Below are 4995 nucleotides of genomic sequence, written 5' to 3'. Positions count from 1 at the left end.
GTGTTTGTACAACCTGAGTTGAGAGGCAAGTGCTTACTTAGTCAGGCTCTGTCTGGCTCTGATATTTTAGCCTTCTACCTCAGGTTTCAATACGGGGAAGTCTAGCCTCAAATAGATGACAGCTGGCATGTTTGACCAGTATGAAATTGTTCCCATGGCTGAAAGAGAAGTTAAGATGCAATAATTATTATTTTATAACAAACAGCATAACACAGCTTTTAGCAGACTGCAGCCTTGCATCAAACCTTATCAAGTGTTCACAACTAATCTTTATGAAGTACCTATATTTTTGCTCTTCCCTCTTTTACATAATTCCACTCCATAATTTAATAATTACCTTCCTTACCATTGATTCAATGGAGAGATTACCCATTAAGTCTGCAGCTGGGTTCTATACTGGACATGCTAACAATATATAAAATCAGTTAATTCCCCAGAATTACAGAGCAATGGAGTAGGGACTGCCTGAAAGTGTGGAAATTGGATGGGGTCACAAATATGACATAAGAGAATCATGGCTTTGTAGAGAAGAGGCCAGAAAAATGTAAATGAGCAAGCCTAACAACACCTTTTCAGAAACATAAAATTAGGGCTTAATTCCCATGCAGTTAAACTTCAGAAGTACAAGGGATATCTTTTTCCTCCCAGATATGAGACCAGAAACTGCTAAAAAATTGTTATAGAATGCTTGGGACCTAAATTTGTGTTGTTACAGAAACCCAAAAGATTGGCTGGCAGCATGCCTGGTTTGTGTAGAAAATCAGGTAAACTCGTCTATTAGGCATGTTTCCTCTATGATTTCTTTTGCAGCATGCCACAAGTTGCAATCTAAGTAATTTCTTAGAATTTTATTTTAAAATAATTTCAGATTCATAGTAAAGCTTTTTAGAATGGACTTTCATGCATGTAGCCTTCATCTAGCTTTCAAAAATGTTACTATTTTACTGCATTTATTTGCTAGCCTATTCTGCAAAGTCCACGTTACTCCTTTAACTCTTCACTCCTCACGACACATTTTAATAATCATCCATTATTTTATAAATGATGCTATTAAAATCAGAAGACTCAAAATTACTATGATTATATAAGCTACCGACCTTGATGCACCTTTCTCACTACTACCACCAGAAATGCAGTAATTTTTCTCTAGTTCAGAATTCTACACTTGATCCCAAATTGTACTTTAGAAGTCACCAATCTTTAAACTTGGGCCGTTAGCCTCAAGGCTTCTAAACATCTTATGATGATGCTGTATTTTGTTAATATATATATATAAAAAAATCCAAGGCTAGAACTGACATTCAAGGTCAGGAACTCTGAAACCATGCTCATTTGTTAATAGCTCCTTCTGTTTTCTTGAGTTCATTTAAGTATGCCTGCTAGTGTTATGTTAAATGTTTATAGTGTATAACCTAACCAAAATACTTCCTGTTTTTTTGTTGCAGATTTTGGTTTTTTATATGTATCCTATGCTTGTCTCAAGCTGGTGAGGCTTCTAGGTGAGGATGTTCTTGAACTGTTGATCCTCTTGTTTCTAGTTTTCAAGAGCAGTGATCAGAGGCATGTACCACTACATCTGGTTTTATGTATAACAGGCAAGTACTCTACCAACTGATTTACATCCTCAGATCCCTAGATTCATAATTGGGCTGTTGAGATGACTCAGTGGGTAAAAATACTTCTGTTCAAACTTGAGAACCCGAGTTTGATTTCTGAAACCCAGGGTGGAAGGAGAGAATGGACTCCAGAAGATGGTCCTTAGATCTCTATACACATACCATAGTATAGTCCATTTGTATTCAGCCAAATATCACCTACACACACACACCATGCACCACATACAGGCATGCACACACTAAATTAAGGAAATAATTTTCTCTCAGTTGTATTCATTTTATTCTTTTTTTTTTCCGTCTGTAAATTGCAGTCAAGCTGTTATGTAATACACTAGAAACTGGCAGTATTGATGCTTCAGTTTAATAGATGACAGCAAAAGACGGTTACTCGTACTCAGAGACAAAGACCATTACAATGCCCAGTGTTACAGGCCAGCTTCTGGTCATGTTGGTGTTCTTGGCTCTCAAGCCCCTTCAGAGTACTGAGGAGGTAGGAACAGGTGGATGTGTACTCAAAATGGATCCATTCCAGCTCATGCATAGGCTGCTAATAAATGTATCAACAGTGTCCTAGAGGAGAACGCTGTCTTTATTATTTTTGTCAGGGAAAAAGAGAGAGAGAAAAAACCCTCTTTTCCCCTGATGAAGACATGATATTTCCCAGAACTACTCCTATACAAATATCCTGGGGAAGAAAGTCCAGCCAAAGTGCTAATACAAGGTCATTATAAGAGCTTATGGACTAACCCTAAACAGCTGGCCACTCTGCTATTTTATCATGGATTATGCTCATTCTCAGTGCTATTGTATGTCAGTATTTGCTGACCTATGCAGATCTTGTCTGCTGGACCTGGGATCTGAGGATTTGAAAGAATGGGGGCAGACTACAGTCTAATGGTGTAGACAACTTTTTACTTCTGTTTTAGTCTTCTTTTATACATGAATGAAACAAAGGAAGGAGTGATCCAAGGAAGGTCTTTTGAGTTCAGAAAACCATAATTAGAAAAACAAGTAAATAAATGGCAGTAAGTACATGCTAAATATTGATAGAGAAGCCCTTTCCCAGAGCTTTCTTGGGACACAATTGCCTGGCACATACTGTAGATTATCTCTAGGAAAGTAGAAGGTCTTATTCAGATTCAGGGTACATGGAGGACAGGACTCAGCACATCCTTTCATCAGATTGGGTTCTGTAGCTATGTCCTTAAATCCAACAAGAATAAACGTATCTTATAAATTAAATGCAAATATTTGCCACAGGAGGCATGAATTCATGTCCAAGAACAATCCAGGGAACACAATCTTCACAGGACCAAGGGCTTCTCCTCCCAGGACGACCTACTAGGCCATCCTGTGCTACATATACAGCCAGAGCCATGAGTCCCACTATGTGTACTCTTTGGTTGGTGGTTTAGTCTCAGGAGCTCTGAGGGTACTGGATAGTTCATATTGTTGTTTGTCCTAAGGGGCTGCAAACCCTTCAGCTCCTTGGGTCCTTTCTCTAGCTCCTTCATTGGGGACCCTGGCTCAGGCCTCTACTTGTGTATTAGTCAGGCACTGTCAAAGCTTCTCAGGAGACAGCTATATCAGGCTCCTGTCAGCCAGCACTTGCTGACATCCACAATAGTGTCTGGGTTTGATGACTGAATATGGGAAGGATTCCCAGGTGGAGCAGTCTCTGGATTGTCCTTCTTTCAGTCTCTGCTCCATAGTTTGTCTCTGCAACTCCTCCCATGGGTATTTTGTTCCCCCTTCTAAGAAGGATGGAAGTATCCACACTTTGGTCTTCCTTCTTATTGAGTTTCCTGTTGTCTGTGAATTGTATCCTGGTTATTTGGAGCTTTTGGGCTAATATCCACTTATCATTGAGTGCATACCATGTGTATTCTTTTGCAATTGATTGGGTTACCTCACTCAGGATGATATTTTCTAGTTCTATCCATTTGCCTAAAAATTTCATGAATTTACTGTTTTTTTTTTGAGTTTGATATGATTTTAATTTAAAAGTTTGCAAGGTTGAAGGAGGGATCTGAGTTTTCATTAAAAGAAAGCAATTTTCTGGCCGGGCGGTGGTGGCGCATGCCTTTAATCCCAGCACTTGGGAGGCAGAGACAGGTGGATTTCTGAGTTCGAGGCCAGCCTGGTCTACAAAGTGAGTTCCAGGACAGCCAAGGCTACACAGAGAAATCCTGTTTCAAAAAACAAAAAACAAAACAAACAAACAAAAAAAACCAGAAAGCAATTTTCGCAGTTTGTATTCAGCCTTTAGCTTCATGTTGAATAACAACAGAAGGAAATTTGTTTAAGATCCTCACTTCAGTATGAGAAGCCCAAGTTCCTGGCATTGTGTGATAAGGTCACTGGCCCCAGCCTGGTCTGAGGCTCACGGGCAGCCTTCTGGCAGTGGGAGGCCAGCTCTCCTCCAGGCAATACAAGGATATCTTCCCACTGCCTTCTGCACAGGGTCTTTAACTCATCACCTCCGACAATTCCAAGTCCACCAACTTCTGAGGAGAGCAGGTATAAACTGTGTGGAATGGGAGAGATGCTCCATGCTTCACAAAGCAGCTCACGTGTTAAAAATTAAGTCATGAAACATGACTTAGTAATTTACAATGTGACTTAAAAGAAACAAAGTAAGATGCACAGTACATTCTTGCATGTGGTACTGTAAACTCCTACAGACGATGGCTACTAGTAGCCAAACAGGTGTGAAGGAGCCACGCACACTGCCATATTGGTGGGCACCCAGTTTTTTTCAAGTGGGTTACTGAACTTAGCCTGAAGGAAATAACGATCTACAGTAAACTAACAACTTTGTTACTCTAGATGATGAGGTAGATTTTTTTTTCCTAATATGGTAAAGTGAAGATAAAGTCAGCATTTAGTCTTCTTTTAAAAATCTTCAGGCTATAACCACGGTAACAAAAAATGCAATTATAGAATTCAAGGGGCGAGGTCAGAGGTTATATGCAGACACATTATTTACTTGAGATGCTACTTGAAGAGTCAAAAATTAGTGTTGGCTCGATCAACTCTTTCCAAAGCACAATGATCCTCTCCTCCTGCGTCATGGCGTACTCCACCACCTCCTTCCTTGTAGTCAGAGACATCAGGAGAGTAGTCAGATGTGAGCTCCAAGAGCTTAAATGCAATCTTTTCTCCGACTTGAGGTGCAGCTGCCAACAGTGGTAATAGACTATAGTCCTTCTTGGGGGGGGGGCTCTATTGGATTCTGGATCACCGTGGATGAGTTTGTTAGAATATTGTTTCACTGTTTCTGCTTCTGACTCTCAGAACTTCTGTTTAAGGTACCGGAGACAGCTCGCCCTCCCCCTCAGCCTCGGCCCCGAACACCCCCGGCCCCTCAGTCCCTTCC

This window comes from Mastomys coucha, unplaced genomic scaffold (genome assembly GCF_008632895.1).
Source record: "Mastomys coucha isolate ucsf_1 unplaced genomic scaffold, UCSF_Mcou_1 pScaffold12, whole genome shotgun sequence".
NCBI classification, from domain to species: Eukaryota; Metazoa; Chordata; class Mammalia; order Rodentia; family Muridae; genus Mastomys; species Mastomys coucha.
Note: the sequence above shows the minus strand (reverse complement) of the source record.